Here is a 17,368-nt window from a genome sequence, read left to right as displayed (position 1 = left end):
GAAATTTAAAAGAATGAACTATTGACACACACAACCACATGGATGGAAGTCAAGGATGTTATGTGAGTAAAAAAAAAAGAAAAAGCCAACCTCAAAAGGTTACATACTGCATGATTCCATTACAGAGCACCCTTGAAGTGACAGAACGGTAGTGACGGAGAATGGATCAGTGGTTGCCGGGGCACAGAGTTGGCGGGAGTGTCTGCTTGCAAAGGTGTAGTGGGAGAGTTCCTTGGTAGTAATGGAGCAATTATGTATCCTAACTGTGGCAGTGATCACACAAATCCACACATCTCCCCATGTGATAAAATTTCATGGTAACATATACAAGTGCATGTAAAAATTGGTAAAAAATAAACAAGTTAAGTCTGTGGTTTGGTTCACAGTATTGTTTCAATGTCAATATTCTAGTTTTAAAATGTACTAGTTTCGAGATATTGTCTTTGGAGAAAGCTGGGTGAGGGACACACAGGAATTGTATTATTTTTGCAACTGCTTGCAAGTCTTACGTAATTTTTTAAAAAGATTCTTTTAAATGGCTCTAACCCAGTTCTCTCTCTCCCAGGGGGCCCCACCTTCTCCTCATTTACCCCAACCAACTCCAGGAGGGCAGAACTCAATTCCACCCTCTGTGCCCTGTTCTCATGGCCACTCGAGCCATCTCTCTCTGCCACCAACTGTAGAAACTACTTTTCAAGCTCAATACATGGTCCTTAGGGAGCCTCCATTACCCAGTCAGAGGAGGAGGAGCACCCCAGCCTTTCCCCTGGGGAGTCAGGGAGGAGTCACAACATGCAACGCTCTCTCCAGTGCATCCCCCCCGCCTGGGGCCCCTGCTGAGCACTCAGTCCAGCTGCCCGAGTCCAAGACTTGAGTGGATGCTATGGTCTCTGCCCAGATCTTCCCTCAAGACGGAGGCCCTCATTCCCACTGAGTCTCTCTGGAAATCACTCTAAGTTGAAGAGAGCTACCTCACCCAAGGTCACGTCCCCTTCCCAGGGGCAATGTGCATCCATGATTGGCCCATGTAGACTGATAAAGACCCGGCCTCCTGGCCTCAGGAGGGACAACTCTGCAAGACCATCTCAGCCCCAGACCTAGTGAAGGGTCAGCAGAGGCCTTGTGGGGACTGCACTGAGGTTTGACCAGCCCAGTCCTACTTTCTTCATTCACCCCGCCCCCTGCCCCCTGCAGCTGCTGATCCCCAGACACTCCGAGATAAACCTCCTGTACACAAATCTCCATCACAGTCTCTTCCCGGGAGCCTGGACTATGGCACGGAGTGAATTCCATACATGATGGTCAGTCTCACTCTCACGATGGAATCTGATAGCTGTTGAACTGGTGTCCGAGTCCAAACAGGGGGAAAAGCCCCACTTAACACCATCTTATATTTATGATACTAACAACCAAAGAGAAATTTATTAATAAATCATGCCAAATCAGCTTCATGAACTATTAAAGAGCCAGTAAGAATTACAAACATTCAGCAGCAAAGTATTCCAGAAATTAACATTAATATTAAGAGAACACAAAATTGACTCTGGATTAGAAAAAAGCAATAAAGGGCATCTTGGGGATATTTGGAGCAGTTTGAACATAGACTGTGTATTGGATGATATTCTTGCATCAATGTGAAATTTCTTGGACATGATCATAATATTGTCATTAGGCAGAAAAATGTCCTTGCTAGGTAAAGTCTCATAATGTCTGCAACTTGGTTTCAAATGGTTCAGCAAACAATCCTTAGTGATTAGGAGAGGATGATGGAGAGGGAGAGGGAAGGAGGGAGGGAGGGAGGGAGAGAGGTGAGGAAGGAGAAGGAGAGAGAGAGTGAGCAAGAGCATTCTTCCCTGCAAAGAGCGAGATTACTCACTCCCTACAGCGATCTCATTCCCATTCCTGTGCTAAATGCTCCCCCTTGTGTACCAGTACAGCAGAATGCAGTCGACGAAATGCATTCTAAAACTCCCCTGCACATGGGAACACAAGACCCCAAGACTTAAAGAAGGCCCTCCAAGTGTGGCATGTTTTAATGTACTCTTTCCCAACGCCCAGCCAACAACACAGTCCCCCAGTTTGCTCTTCACAATATCAAACCTCAGGATCTCAGTTCTGGTGGGGGAAGGGCGTGGTTGGCAAAGGGGTGGGGAGGAGAGTACCTATAGCCTTGCAGATGAAGGGCATAGGCTCTGGGGTCCAATAGCACTGGGGTGACCTCTCCGAACATCAGCTTTTTCATGAGGAAAGCAGAAATAGTAGTGTCTATATGAGAGGGTAACTGGGAGGATTACATGAGATCATGCAGACTAAAGCATAGCACAGGAAGGGGCCCATGGTCTAATTAGGGTTCGATAGGTATTCATCAGCCCTGAGCAGAACGGCTCAGCTGGCTCATTTCCACAGCAGCCTCCCCAGTCCTGACCTCCATCTGCCGGCACGTGGAGCCCTTTTTCCTCTGGTCTCCTGTCTCTCCCCTCTGTCACCCTCAACCTGCTACCCACAGTCCAAGAACACTGCAGAATGCTTGTTTTCCCCAAGCCTCCCAGGACCTTGTCACCACAGCCCCCTTTAGCTACAAGATTAAGCCCCAAATCTCATCTGGTGACTCAAGGCTCTCTGGTATTGAAGACATCTGCATGCCTAAACCAGGCCACACATCACTGTCCTAGGTGCTCACTTGTGGTCTGCCCTGCCCCTCAGTCTCGAGACCAGCACGAGGAGTAATGCCCAGATTCTGCCTTTCGACTTATTCCAGAGTGTCTGGACTTTCATTTTATGAGGCAGTCTCTGGAGTCAGACCCAGGTTCAAATCCTATTCTTCTGTGTATTGATTACACTGCTTTGGACAAGTTACCCATACCTGTTTTCCCATATGAAAAAGAGGATAATAATAATAATCCCTACTTCATAAGGTTGTTGTGAGCATTAATAATTTTATACACAACAAGTAGCTTTGAGCAGTGCCTAGCACAAAAGGATTCCCCAATAAATGTTAGCTATCATTTCCTACAAGTTACTTTCAAATTCATAAAAGAAATCAAGAGATAACTACTAAGAAAGTGTTTCTTAGCATGAGCTGATGGGTTGCCTCCCATACACAGCCCAACTGGGATTCAACCTGCAACCCAGGCATGGGCTCTGACCAGGAATCGAACCAGCAACCTTTTGGTGCACAGAACAATGCTCTAACCAACTGAGCCATATAGCCAGGGCTCCCCTGTTTCTGTTTTAATACCCACTTTTTCACTCACTTTTTAAACTTTATGAAATATTTAGTACATGCAATAGAATATAACGTAAGCTTGGCATAAGAATAAAAATGCCACCACTTAGCTGAAGAAATATAACCTTCTTCATTTATTTTCATAGCTTTATATTTTCTTCTCCAGCTCTACATAAATCATTTCAACAGTTCCCACGGATGAGTCCCTAGGTGGTTTCCAATCTTTCCTTGTTATCTACCCACAGCGCTACACCAACTTACCCTGTTTGTTCATTACTGTATACATGCGCAGTGTATCTGTAAGATAAAGTCCTCAATGGGGAATTAGTAGGTGAAGGGGTATGTTTATAGGTCATTTTAGGGTTAAATATCTGGATTGCTCTCCATAGAGATTGAACCAAATTGATTTGTTCATTTTTATAAGCTGCCAAGAAGCCTACAAGCTCAATAGCTGGCAAAGTCATTTAAGTGACAGAGCTGAGAGAATGGGAAAGTGGAAGGAATCTCTTTAAAATGACATTTATTGAGTTGTACACTTGAAACCTGTATGGTTTTTGCAAACCAATGTCACCCTAATAAATTCAATTTTTAAAAAGATGGCATTTAAAAAAATAAGCACTATCTTTCTTTTTAACCTTGATAGCAATCATAGAAAACTCCTGCCTTCTCCGCTGGTGCTTGGTTTAGGGTCCAAATATAAACATTTATTCTGGTTTGATTCCTGTAAGGATTGATATTGCTTGGAACTGACCAGAATAATTCTTTCCTGTAATGATGTAATTATTGAATTAAGTCCTATAATACTTTTTTTACAATTTTGTTTACTTTAAAATGCCTCATGCCTTAGATATTAAAGATGTGTATGTTGGGTTCAAAGTTTTGAAATAAAAATCCCAGCCATATGTAAGATCACCTGACATTCAAGAGCATCAAGAACAAGGAGGATGGTTATTCACTGAAGTGTTTATCTGGAAATATAGCCACTGCTGGATTATAGGAAGTTTTGAAGTGAAATGTTAGCGCCTCTGGCATTTGGCATTGAAGACTCCTGTAACTAAATGGAGTGTGTTAAAGTCAGGTACCCAAAGCCGACATTGCTTCCGATCACAAATCGATTTACAGCACAGGTGGCAAACACAAGGCCCAGCCCTCCACCTTGTTTTATCTGTCTGGGCACCTTGTTTCTACCCGGCAGCAGCACTGAGCTCCTTGCCCCTAGTTAGGGAATAGTTACAATTATACAGTCCTAAAGTTACATTTGTCCCTTTAAAGGCAACCACGAGGCTGATGTGGCCCCTGGTGAAAATGAGTTTGACACCCCTGATTTACAGCAAAAGAAGTGAGCTCATGTGCTGGCGGCACCCCGGGATTCTCTCTGGCCTTACCATTCTCCATAACCCAGGGTAGCTGGTCTTCTGGATGGCAGAACAAAAGGCCCACTGAAGGCTGAGGCACAGCGCCAGCTTTAGAGATACCACCTGGTGACGTCGGAGTTCTGTCCTATAGGACATGCTCCCAGAATTCATGAGTCTGGGCACCGGGGGATAGATGTGAGGCATCTCTAGCTGCTGCACCTAATGACCTCTCTCAAAACATTTGCTTCCATTCTCCGTGACTTTGAACCAAAGCCCCTCAGTGGCAAGTAGCAAGAGTGACCTCTGTTACCTGCAACTGAAGCCCAACTGTTGTGCTTACTCAATCAGCATTTCTCATGGAGGGGTCTGAGCATCTGCCTTTTTTTTTTTTAACAAGCTCTCCAGTGAATCTTAATTTCACAGAATTTGAAGATTACTGATAACCGTTCTTCGCAGTAACTACAAGGTAGGTTACTTCAGGTGAACATCTTTAAAGGACACTTCATCCAGGCCACGAGGGAGCTGGATGCCCCACTGCTGCCCCACAAGAGAGAACACCTCTCGTTGGTGATGGGAATTAGATTACGGAATCTGGGGACTGGGTAAAATGAACGATGGCAGCTGGCCCTAGAGTGGGATTACTGGATTCAAATCCTGCCTCACTAGCTCTGCCGCTTTGGGTGAGTTACTTTAATTCACTATGCCTTGGTTTCCCCATCTATAATATAGAGAGAATCCACCTTATATTATTGTCTTGAGGATTAAATGGGTTAATGCACATAAAGAGCTTAGTAGGGCTATCTGGCATGTATTAGGCACACAGTGTTAGCCACTTAAAACACTTTACCATTCAAAGTATGGGACACTGTCTCTTTCTCTCTCTCTCTCTCTCTCACACACACACACACACACACACACACACAATCTCACTTGAACTCTTTCAAAATAATTCTTAAGGCAACCAAACCCCAGAGAGGTTAAGTGATTTCCCCAAAGTCACATGGCAAGTAACTAACAAAAGCACATCTATAATGGTGACTAAGGACTCAATATGATTTTTCCTATATTCTGGGAGCAAGATCTAAGTCACACCTGGCCCCAAGGAAGTCACACACAGCTGTGGGCCTTGAAGGGAAGTGACTCATCCATTGCCCGTAGTTCTGGAAATGGTGTGTGCTAGAACAGTGTGATGTATTAACATTTTGCCCCTCAATTTCTTTCCAGTGTTCTTCCCCGAAATTGCTCTAAAACTCCAGGTCCCCATGGAAACCCAGGAAAGCCTGCCTATTGATTCTAAGTGAAATTCTGCTGACTGCTCCCTTGGTAACAAATGGATGTTATTAAATGCTGGGCCCCACCTGACACCTGCTGTAGCTCAGGGCCAAAGCCACATTTTGACTGAACTGAGAGTGTGAAAGAGACAGTTTCCTCTCCAGTGCTAGGGTGTAGTAAGCTTGGAGGAAAGGGGGGAACATAACCTGAGCCCCAGCCGGCAGAATCAGACACAGGACAAGGTGCTTTCCAACCATGTTTCCGACAGGAGGCTGGAGTGAGGTGTCCCCTGAGAGTGTGAGAGTGACTCTAATTAAATCAACTCCTGACAATCTTTGCTATCTGCAGAAATCATTTGTAATGTGCTTTCTGGGCCATAAGGTGAAAGAGTGGGGTCTGGACTTGAGGCTTGAAAGGCTGCAAAAGAAACTTGTTTGAAAAAGGACGTTAGAGTCTAAAAAAAGAAATAGAACCTGGTCAAAGAGATGAATTCAAAGAGCAAGAATACAGCAGCATTTTTCCAGCATGATCCAGACATCTAGTGAAGGGGGACTCGATCTTCCAAACTCTTTTGATGACGGGAATTGCTCCTTCACTAAATATTTGAAGGCTATTCATTGAGTCCCTACACTATGTCACCCTATATGAGGCACCAGATTACGGGGGAGGGGGAGGGGAGAATAAGACAGAGAGTGATCTCCCAGCCTAGTAAATAGAGATTTTTTTTTAAAAAAAGGCTTTTACAGAATGGAGATACCTCAAAAAATTAAAAATGGATCTGCCTTTTGACCCAGTGATCCCATTTGTGGGAATATATCAGAAGGAACCCAAAACACTGATTCGAAAGAACATAAGCACCCCTATGTTCCTTGAAGCATTATTTACAATTGCCAAGGTATGGAAGCGGCCCAAGTGTCCATCAGTAGATGAGTGGATAAAACAACTATGGGGCATTTACACAATGGAATACTATTTGGCCATAAGAAAAGGAAGAAAATTTTACCCTTTGTAACAGTATGGATGGACCTGGAGAACATTATGCTAAGTGAAATAAGCCAGCCAGAGAAAGACAAATACCACACAATTTCACTTATATGTGGAATCTAATGAAAAAACTGAACTGACAAGCAAAACACAGAAAGACTCATAGAGAGCAGGGTGACAGCTAAATTGGGGGGAGGGGAGGGATTGAAGGGGTTGAGCAAAAAGGAAAAGGACTGATGGACATGGACATTGACAACAGCATGGTGATTGCAGGAGGGGCGCATTAGGGGACTAAATGGTAATGGAAAAAATACAATAAAAAATAAATAGAACTAAAAAAACAGGCTTGTAAACACATAAATATATAAGATAATTGCAGTTAGTAGTAACTGCTATAATGGAAAATAAACATAGTGAAGTAGCCTTATGTTGATTGGGATGATCAGCTTTCAATAAATGATCAGGGAAGGATTAGCTGAGTTGGAGACGAGACCTGAAAGTCAGGGAGATGTCAGCCAAAACAAGGTATGGGAAAGAAAGGTCAGACCGGGGCAAACAGAATGTGAGGTCCCTAAAGAAGGAGTGAGCGCATCCTGCTCAAGAACAGACACCTAATGGGGAGGCAGCACGGCAGGATGGGGAATGGTGGGGCTGGAGTCAGAGGCAGCCATAACCCAGGCCACACAGTACCTCGTGGGCCAGGGCAAGAACAGAGGATTTCTATCTTAAGTACATGTTGAAGCCATTGTGAATAAAGTGGTGGTTGTTTGTTGTTTTAAAGCAGAGGAGTGGCATGATCTGATTTAGATATATTTTTAAAAGATCACTCTGGCTATTGTGTGGAAAAACAATGCAAGGTGGGAAGGGGACAGGAAAAAAAAGCAGGAAGCTTATTAAGGCAGTGCCTAAGGCTTCCCCATGATCCGGATGAAATATCTCTGCAGGCTACCCAGCTGTCTTTCCTCCAAGTCGACTCCAAGGAATGGATCTAGTCAAAGGCAGTAGCCCCAGAGCAAGAACTGAGCAGGATTTGCCCTGCATAAGAACAGTGGATCTCGAGGGCAGGTCTTTGGTGTCTCTAGTGGTCTCCTTGGAGACTACCTTGGAGGGGTGGAATGGTTCACTTGTTCATCCTAAAGGAAGAATTAGATGAGGACCAGACACACAATGTCTCCCTTGACCCATATCCCCCTGCAGTGCTGCATTTCTCTGCTCCTTTACCCTACCACTCTCTCCTGAATGCATTTCACGTGGACCTCCATTCCTCTCTCTCCAGTGAAATTGCTCTGAAGACCTCTGAAGACATTGCCAAAGTCAATGGTCATCTCAGCCCTCAGCTTACTCAACTGGTCAGTACCACTTAACATGCTGATCCCTCTCTCCCTTTGGAAACACTTTCTCCTCTGGGCTTTTGTGGATTCTCTTCCTCCCTCCCTGACCATCCTTTCTGTCCCCTCTCTGGTGCCTCCTCATCTCCTGACCTCTAAAGGTAGGAGCTCCCAGGGCTAAGTCCCGAGACCTCTTCTCCATTTACACTCATTCTCCCACCGACCACACACAGTCCTGTGCCTTTAAATACCATCTCTTAACTGATGTCTCCCAATTTTATGTTCTCAGCCTGAGCCTCTCCCAAGTCAATCCCCTTTATCCAACTATTTGGCATCTCCTTAGACATCTAGGTGACTTCTCAACTTGAACATGGCCAGAATAAAACTCCTGATCTTCCTTTCCAAAACTGTTCCACACGCAATCTTTCCCAGCTCAGTAAAGAGCAACCATCCTTCCACACACAGTATTATGTCCATCGTCTGTCTGCTCCGCCAAAATGTGAGCTCTGTGAGTGCGAGGGGCTCGTTTGCCTCACTGCTGAGTTACCAGACCAGGGACAGTGCTTGACTCTCTGTTTGCTACTGAGGGTGATGTGGCAGGTCTGTCCCTTGAACCTGAGCACTTTGTGTCTGTCTTCTTTTAGGACAATTCTTATTTGTCAGGACCTACCTTTACAAATGGTAGGCATGTACTAGATGCTGAGTGGGTAGACAGATGGGTGAATGGAAAGATGAAGCAAAGCAGGGAGAAATGGATGGAACCTACCTCCCTGTAACTTCTAACTCTGTTCTCCAAAATTTATTCAAGGCAAACGACCAAGACTTCCTCTTCCCTGAACTGTATGAACCTGGTATGCCCCAGGCTTCCATCCAGTGAGTGCAAACCTGTCATATTTATAGTAACCCCAAATCTTGATGATTTAAGCACACACTTACCAACACAAAGTCCAGCTTTTTTAATATATATTTTATTGATTATGCTATTACAGTTGTCTCATTACCCCCCTTCATTCCCCTCCACCCTGCACGCCCTCTCCCACCCACATTCCCCCCTTTAGTTCATGTCCATGTGTCATAAGTTCTTTAGCTTCTACATTTCCCTTACTATTCTTGCCCTCCCCCTGTCTATTTTCTACCTACCATCTATGCTACTTATTCTCCATAACTTTTCCCCCTCTCTCCTCCTCCCACTCCCCTATTGCTAACCCTCCATGTGATCTCTCTTTCTGTGCTCTGTTCCTGTACTAGTTGTTTGCTTAGTTTGTTTTCGTTTTAGGTGTGGTTGTTAATAGTTGTGAGTTTGCTGTCATTTTACTACACATGTTTTTTAATCTTCTTTTTCTTAGATAAGTCCCTTTAACATTTCATAAAATAAGGGCTTGGTGATGATGAACTCCTTTAACTTGACCTTATCCAAGAAGCACTTTATCTGCCCTTCCATTCTAAATTAAAGCTTTGCTGGGTAGAGCAATCTGGGATGTAGGTCCTTGCCTTTCATGATGTGGAATACTTCTTTCCAGCCCCTTCTTGCCTGCAAAGTCTCTTTTGAGAAATCAGCTGACAGTCTGATGGGAACTCCTTTGTAGGTTACTGTCTCTTTATCTCTTGCTGCTTCTAGGATTCTCTCCTTCATTTTTACCATGGCTAATGTGATTATGATGTGCCTTGGTGTGTTCCTTCTTGGGTCCAACTTCTTTGGGACTCTCTGAGCTTCCTGGACTTCCTGGAAGTCTATTTCCTTTGCCAGAATGGGGAAGTTCTTTGTTATTTGTTCAAATAAGTTTTCCACTTGTTGCTCTTCCTTTTCTCATTCTGGCACCTCTATAATTCAGATGTTGGAACATTTAAAGATGTCCTGGAGGTTCCTAAGCTTCTCCTCATTTTTTTGAATTCCTATTTCTCCATCCTTTTCTGTTTGGTTGTTTCTGTCTTCCTTCTGACCTCTCCATTGATTGGAGTCCCAGTTTCCTTCCCATCACTATTGGTTCCCTGTGCATTTTCCTTCATTTCTCTTATCATAGCCTGCATTTGTTCATCTAATTTGCGACCAAAATCAACCAATTCTGTGAACATCTTGACCACCAGTGCTTTGAACTGTGCATCTGATAAGTTGGCTATCTCTTAGTCGCTTAAAAGTATTGGTTGTGGCGCTTTCAATTCTGTTTCAGCCATCTTTTTTTGTTTTTTCCTTTGGTCTGGTCACACCTGGTACGTATGAGGGGCGGAGCCTTAGGTGTTCACCAGGGCGGAGCACCCCAGTCGCTGGGTTGTGACGCTATATGTGGGGGCGGGGTCTGAGAGGGAACAATGGCATCTGCTCTGCTCTTCGTCAGACCTCAGTCCCTTCTGCCACTTCCCCCGAGCAAACTGGGCCCCTCTGGTGCCGATTCCCATGTGGGTGGGCTTGTGCACCCTGTGGGACTTTCCAAGGATCTCTCCTGTGAGGCTGGGAGTCTCTCCCTGCGCCTCAACCCCCACAGGTGTTTTCAATCAATGTCCCGAGGCTCTATTTCCCAGCGCTGTGATCCTGGGTTGCGCACAGTGCCTTGCTTCACAATTCCCACCTCGCTGGGTCTGCCATTTGCCACCCCTCAGCCGGGGTCTGCCAGCTGCCGCTTGCACGCTCAGGGTCCACCTGCTGCGGTCTCGTGCGCCCCGGATGCCTTACTCGCCCAATCCCACTGCTCTCTGCTCTCCGCACCGTGACCTGCGCCTAGCTGCCCGACTCCGCCCCTCCTACCAATCTGGATGAAGTTTATTTTAACTTCTTGGTTGTCCGACTTCCGTACAGTTCAATTTTGTCAGTTCTGGTTGTTATTCTGTTTCTAAATTGTTGTCATCTGTATCTTGGTTGTGCGAGGAGGCACAGTGTGTCTACCCATGCCTCTATCTTGGCCAGAAGTCCGAAGTCCAGCTTTTTAAACAAGCATTCTCTATCAACAATTTTTGCAAATCATCAGAGGTGCCTACTATTATCAGCTGATGTACTCAAGCCCTTACTAACGTGTGAATCCTAGGCAAGTTCATGTTCTATTTCAAAGCCCTGATGAAATGCAGATTTTGAGAATGGAGAATCAAAAGCTATGGCCTACAGACTTTCTCATGCTTTCTGCTGCATTGCTCTAAGCCAACCACCCAACTACCAAAGTTCCAACCTCCGTCAGGTCACTGATTTCCAATGTTCCCCTTCTACTGCTCCAGACCAAGGGTCCCACAGAGCCATGTTGGGCCCCTAGTGACATACTTCTTCCCTTTCACTCCTAGAAGACAGGGCTTTCAAGAGGATAAAGGAGTAATTTCAAGCATGCATTGCATGAAGGGGAAGCAAAGAGGAGACACACCTCACAGTGTACCTACCACCAGTGAGTTCTCTAATCTCCTTGCCTTGTCATCCAGTCTGATTCACTCAGCCAAATGTCTCCTTCACTCAGGTTTCATTTTCTCTAAGAAATCTGTTTTTTTCTCATCTAGCAAAGATTGCTTTGAGCATCCCTGGCCCATTAGACAGGACTTGATGTGTCTGAACCGTAAATGAGGATAAAGTTCATTTGTCTTCTTTCCCACAAGACTCCTGAACTTCATGCAAAATAAGAAATACAGATGACATCTGTTTTCAGGGTTCCTGAACATTCTGTGAAGGACAATAATTCCACAAACACTGTGGTACACTTAGTCAGAGGTCTGACCCGAAGACACAGAGGATCTAACTCCACATGGTGCATCACAAAGTCTTATTTCCATCCCAGTCAAAATAGTGTTACAAGTGCTTAAATGAGCACTGTATTATTTAGAGAGGGAAGACTAAACTGCTGGGTCAAGACTCACCAATAATTCTGTGACAAAAAAATACACGTTTGCCCCCTAATGAACAGTTCCACACTATACTTTCCAGGTAGGTATGCAGCTCGGCTCCAGAGGGTCATTCAGGAATCCAGGCTAATGGTGGCCCTGCTATCTTCAATGGATACCTTCTGAGATCATTCTAGTCATCACCACTCTATCCAGTAGAAAACGGGGGAAGGTATGAAGGGGTAGGCAGGCAATGTTCCACAAGGCAGCCCTGTAAGTGGCCACATCTTTCCCCTAACGACTCCATGGTGAGAACCTGGTCACATGGCCACACCTAGCTGCAAAGGAAATTGGGAAATGTGGTCCCTGGCAGGGCAGCCACAGACCAGGTATAACTCTTACTCTAGAACAAGAGACAGCAAATTACACCCCAAGGGTCCACTCTTCAAGGCCCTGGTTTTCTAAACAAAGTTTTAGTGGAGCAGAGCCACACCCATTCATTTTCATAGTGTCTACAGTGGCTTTACCTGCTACAAAGGTAGCGCTAAACAGTCATGCCAGAGACCTTAAGGCCTGCCAAGTCTAATACATTTACTACTTGGCCCTTTATAGAAACTATTTGCTATCCTCTTTTCTAGGAAAAAGAAAAAAAATAAGAAACAAGAATGGATTCGGATGTGGAACTAGCAGTCTACACTTTCAAAATATAGGGTCTGGCAGAAGTAGCGCCTGCTTGAGTATGGTTGGTAAGGTAATGGTATAGGTGTAATAATTTATAGTTTTAATTTGAACATTTCACCTAAAATGTCATATGGTATACTTGAGTGTGGTATTGTTATGTCATAGAGTTACATGCTTGTGATTTTGTAATAAAATGGCATCATTTGTGCTAGAGACCCTGTATATCTTGGAAATTGTTATAAAGACACAAGAACAAAAATACTCCTTGAAGCATTTCACGCCATACCAAAAGACTAAAAACAACTTAAATGAAGGACCATGCATACCACAGAATGCACATAATGCTTAAAAATACCCATATTTTGGACCATAAGACACACCTAGGTTTTAGAGGCGGAAATAGTGAAAAAAATTTTGAAGCAAAAAATGTGGTAAAATATTTAATAACATAAATAACATAATATTTCACCAATGTAAATGTAAATAGAACTCAACAGCAGCATTAACCACCAACCATTATTCCTCCCAAATTTGGTGGGGAGGCGTGTCTTATAGTCTGAAAAATACAGTAAGTCGTGGCTAGGTAGTTCAGTTGGTTAGAGCATTGTCCCGATATGCCAAAGTTGCAGGTTGGATCTCCAGTCAGAGCATGTACAAGAATCAACCAATGAATGCATAAAGTGAACAACAAATTCAATAAATAAATAATTAATTAAAATAAAAAGAATGAGGAAGTTTAACATCTACCTATTAAAAAAATACCCAAATATATTAACTTTAAAAAGTAAAATGCAGAAGAGTAGATATATTTATTAAAGATTTTATTTATTTTTAGAGAGGGGAAGGGAGGGAGAGAGGAAGAGAAACATCAATGTGTGGTTGCCTCTCCAGTGTCCCCCACCAGGGACCTGGCCTGCAACCCAGGCATGTTCCCTGACTGGGAACTGAACCAGCAACCCTTTGGTTCATAAGCCAGTGCTCAATCCACCAAGCCACACCAGCCAGGGTGTAGAAGAGTAGATTTAGAATGTTACCATTGTGGGGAGAAAAAATAAAGAATTTAATACATAATACAAATATGCTTACATAGGCATAAAAAATCCTGGAAGGAGACACAAGAAACTGAAAACAGAAGTTGTTTCTGGGTAAGGAAGTCAGAAAATTGAAGGCCAGAGTGGAGGGAAATTTACTTTTTACCATATTAACCATATACCCCCTTTTATGTATTTTGAATTTGTGAAATGTGCATGTACCATCTACTTTTTAATTAAAGATTAAACTGAGAAAAACCACATACACAAGAGTGTGTCATTATTTCCACTGCTAGCCAACACCTCTTTTGAAGGATAATCTATCTTCAATCACCAACAGTCAGTCCTGCTGACCTGGGAACTGCCTTATTGTATTTGCATCCCTGCTCCACTGTATGTCAGGTTTGGGGGATTCCTTATTTCTCTTATGTTCACAATCAATTTACAAAGTATATTTTAGTCCCCTGCTTTTCTTGAAAGTTCCTCTTTCCGGACAGTATTCAGTTCTCTCACACATGTTGAGTCTAAAGAGAAGCAATCTGACCTCAGAGAAAAATTAAGCACAGAAAGACAAAAGTAACAGTTCCTAAGCCTGATAAAATAAACAACTTTGTAGAAAAATCTTGTAAGGGAATCCATCCACCTTTCAGTTCAAACTAACAGTGATCCAATTCACACCAGCTGAAGAGGAAAAGGAATTCACTGCTTTACATAACTGGAAAGTTCAAAAGCTGGAGCCGGCTGGAAACAGATTGCTCCCAGCACTCAGACTCGTCCTTGGAGCTGTGGCTCTGCTCTCGGCACCGCTGGCTTGCGCTCCGCAGGCAGGCCCTCTCCTGCGGTGGCGGCAGCCCCAAACTCCCAGGCCCCTAGTTTAGCAAGCCTGGAAATGTCTCTCTCTGAACCCAAGACAGCAAATCCAGAGAACGCTGTAACAGGTCACTCTTAAACTTGTCCAGGCTGGGGTCCAAGCCTGGCCCAGTTTAGGCTCTATGCCTTTACCAGTGCCACCAGGACCACAGGTGCAAAGCAGGGGTCCCCAAAGGGCATTCATTGCAGGAGTGCTAAGTAGAAAAAACAACAAATGCCCTCTATTGTTTCTACAAAGTCAAGACAATGGCCCCTGGATACTTTAACATACTTAAAACAATAAACCTTGCTTCCTACCCTGGTTAGAAGACAGGATTTGTCCATTTCAAGGCAAGGAAGCTGAGTTCAAACTGCCAAACACACATTGTCTGATTTGTCTGCACTAATATAATTTTGAATACCAAATAGGAAACCTACTTATGCCTATGCAAAAAAAAAAAAAAAAAAAAGACCTAAACATGGAATTGTAAATCAGATTACCACCTTTTGGTCCCTCTGAAACATTTTGCTCAACACAAAGTATTTCCATGGTGCAGACTGCCAAGATTTATCTTCTTCATTTTAGCCACACACTTTTTAAACCATCTGGCCTTGGCTGGTGTGGCTCAGTGGATTGAGTGCTGGCCTGTGAACCGAAAGGGTACCAGTTTGATTCCCGGTCAGAGCACACACCTAGGTTGCAGGCCAGGTCCCCAGTTGGAGGCATGCAAGAGGCAACCACTGTGTGTTTCTCTTCCTCTCTTTCCCTCTCTCTAAAAATAAATAAATCTAAAAAAAGTATTAAATATATGATAGATAAATGAATAAATCACCATCCAAAGGTCCACAAGATACCTAAGTTGGAGGTCTATATTTAGTTCTAAATTATAAAATAACTTAAGAGGCTGTAATATTTGTATTCTTCTTACCAAAAATTCGTTCACTTTCTCCCAGAATCTTCCTAGTCAGCTAAACCAAATGGATACAGGATGTATCCTTAGATTGGCTGATTCTTGAGTAAATAATTTCAGGTGGCTCTCCATAGCACAAGGCAGGAAACTTGTTAGAGTTTGTTTTTTTTTAAGATTCTATTTATTTTTAGAGGAGGAGGGAGGGAGAAAAACAATGTGAGAAACATCAATTGGCTGTCTTTCATATGCACCCCAACTGAGAACCGAGCCCACAATCCAGGCATGAGCCCTGACTGGGAATTGAACTGGCGAACTTTTGCTTTGCAATACGATGCCCAACCAACACAGCCATACCAGTTAGGGCTAAAGTTCCTTGTTTCCTTCCTTCCCTCCCTTCCTACTGTTGTTCAATTACAGTTGTCCCCATTTTCCCCCCATTGCTCTCCCCTGCCCTGCCCACCTGCCCTCTCCCACATTCAATCCACCCCTGCCCCCACATTGTCCTTGTCCATGGGTTCTTTATATACACGTTCCTTGACTTGACCCTTCCCCTTCTTTCCCGATATCCCCCTCCCCAACTCCCTCTGGCCATTGTCAGTTTGTTCTTTATTTCCATGTCTCTGGTTCTATTTTGCTCACTTGTTTATTGTTAAGTTCCACTTATAGGTGAGATCATACAGTATTTGTCTTTCGCCTTCTGGCTTATTTCACTTAGCATTAATGCTCTCCAGTTCCATCCATGCTATCGCAAAGGGTAGTTCTTTCTTCTGTTGTGTAATATTCCATTGTGTAAATATACCAGTTTTTTGATCCACTCATTTATTGATGGGCACTTGGTAAATAACACTACTGTAAATAACACTGCTATGAACATTGGGGTGCAGAGGTTCTTTTGAATTGGTGTTTCAGGATTCTTAGAATATAATCCCAGCAGTGGAACTGCATAGGTCAAAAGGCAGTTCCATTTTTAGTTTTTTGAGAAAATTCCATAGTTTTCCACAGCAGCTACACCAGTCTGCATTCCCACCAACAGTGTACTAGGGTTCCCTTTCCTCCACATCCTGACCAGAACGTGTTGTTTGTTGATTTATGGTGGCCATTCCGACTGGTGTGAAGCGGTATCTCATTGTGGTTTTAATTTGCATCTCTCTGATGGCTAGTGATGCTGAGCATCCTTTCATATGTCTCTAGGCCCTCTGTATGTCCTCCTTGGAGAAGTCTCTGTTCAGGTCCTTTGCCCATTTTTTAATTGGATTGTTTGTCTCCCTGGTGTGGAGTCATTTGAGTTCTTTATATATTTTGGAGATCAAACCCTTGTCCAAGGTATTTTTGGCAAATATATTTTCCCATAGGGTTAGTTCCCTTTATCATTTTGCTGATGTTTTCCTTAGCTATGCAGAAGCTTTTTAACTTGATGTATTCCCATTTGTTTATTCTTTCCTTTATATACCTAGGAATAAACCTAACCAAGAAGAGCCAAAGAGGTAAAAGAGAGACAAGAAGGTAAAAGACCTGTACTCAAAACTACAGAACACTAAAGAAATTAAGGAAGACACAAATAAATGGAAGCATATACCATGTTCATGGATTGGAAGAATTAATGTCATTAAAATGTTCACAGTATCCAAAACAATTTATAGATTCAATGCAATCCCTATTAAAATACCAATTATGTATTTCACAGATATAGAACAAACATTTCAAAAATGTATATGGAACCATAAATAACCCTAAATAGCCTCAGCAATTTTGGGGGGGAAAAAAAAGAACAAAATAGTAGGGATCACAATACCTGACCTCAAACTATACTACAAGGCCACTTTAATCAAAACAGTCTGGTACTGCATAAGAACAGACACATAGATCAATGGAACAGAACAGAGTGCTCAGAAATGAACCCATGTCTCTATGGTCAATTAACATTTGACAAAGAGGTCAGGAG

Source organism: Phyllostomus hastatus, unplaced genomic scaffold, assembly GCF_019186645.2.
Source record: "Phyllostomus hastatus isolate PE091 unplaced genomic scaffold, TTU_PhHast_1.1 phas_scaffold_21, whole genome shotgun sequence".
Lineage (NCBI taxonomy): Eukaryota > Metazoa > Chordata > Mammalia > Chiroptera > Phyllostomidae > Phyllostomus > Phyllostomus hastatus.
Note: the sequence above shows the minus strand (reverse complement) of the source record.